Here is a 1570-nt window from a genome sequence, read left to right as displayed (position 1 = left end):
ATTTGTGTATTGGATTTAGATTGGATACAATGAGCTTCAGTCAGACACCTAAAAGCCACAGGATGATCTTGGGTAAATTTGCTCTGGGTGTAAATTGCTGTAGTATCATTGCTCTGCAGTGATTTATATTTAAAGAGGATCCATCTCTGTGTCTGAAACAAGCAGAGCTTTAGAGGGTCCTTGCTGAACTAAACGAATGGGCAACACAACGAGAGTCAATCTTGCAAAGTGCAGTAACAATAATTCCAGTTGGGGAAAATGATTTGACCTCTTCTCACACACTGCAAGGTTTGAAATGAATAGTCACCACTCAGGAACAGAGTGAGGCGTCATTGTGGACAGTTCAGCGGAAACCTCTGATCCATGTAGTCTTCAGCGTGGGAATGGAAAACAAACTGGTTAGAAAACACCACTGCAATGTAAGGTCATTATATAAATCAGCATTACAGTATCAGGGCGAGTGAAGACTTCAGTTCTGATAAAGCATAAACACAGAGATATAGCAGAAAGGTCTTGCACCGAGAGGGACAATGAAAAATGATTCAAGGATCAGTTGGACTGTGAAAGACTGAAGGAGAACTGAGGTAAAGGCTTTACCCCTCCTGTTACTTTGACACTGAGCAAAAGAGTTAGAGGGCCATGAAAAAGCCTTGCAAGCAAGTACAGCTGGAGTAGGATTTGCCCACTGCAGAGCCATAACCATAAGAGTGTCCCCGAGTACCTCCTCACAAGTCCTGGCATTGGTAGCATTTCAGGACAGTGTGTGTTGCAGGCTTCAGGAGGCTGCCATAATTTAGATAAGCCCATGAGACTTCTCGGTTTAGAAAGAAGACAAATTAGCAAGGGCATAACAGACTTCTGTCACCAGCGAACGGAAACTATGCATTCGTGTTTATATTTTCTCATAACATAAAAACAAACAGAAATCCTATGAAAATGAATCCATTTGTACGATGTATCATGAAGCCAAGAATGTGGTAGAAATTTGACACTGACACGTGGGCACGTATTTCTCTGGCTCGGATGTAGGACATAGGCCTAAAAGGCGAGAGACAAAAAAATGACATATGCTGGAAAGCCAGAGCAGTATGGGGATCCTTGCTTTGGCATGAACAATTCCTTCAGTAGCCGCAGTTTCAGGATCCTTTATTTGTAAGGGAAAAGTTTCGCTACAGTAAAAGTTACACAGCCGCAGGTTTGTGCTGAATCTCCCTAACTTGGCTGAGGTGACTTAAAACAATATGTTTCAGAGGCATGTTCACATAGCGAATGGGACAATCCAGTTACCCCACAAAGGATAATGAATTGTAGGGTTTGTTGCATACCAACCCTGCAGGTCCAGAAACTTAGGGTTACCATACATCCAGGTTTTCCTGGACATGTTCCCTTTTTGTATCCTCCAATCTCTGTCCAGATGGGTTTTTTTTAAATATGATCAAATGTTTGGGATTTTGGTCAGCTCAGCTTTGAAGTTCTCCCCAGCACTTCCTGGCTTGCCCTAGCAAGGAGCTGCTTGGGACTGGGGGGGGGGGGGGGGGGGGGCTTGGGGGAGGGCGGGACAGCACAGTGG

This window comes from Gavialis gangeticus, unplaced genomic scaffold (genome assembly GCF_001723915.1).
Source record: "Gavialis gangeticus isolate Ggan-Ray unplaced genomic scaffold, GavGan_comp1, whole genome shotgun sequence".
NCBI lineage: Eukaryota > Metazoa > Chordata > Crocodylia > Gavialidae > Gavialis > Gavialis gangeticus.
This window is presented reverse-complemented; position numbering follows the sequence as displayed.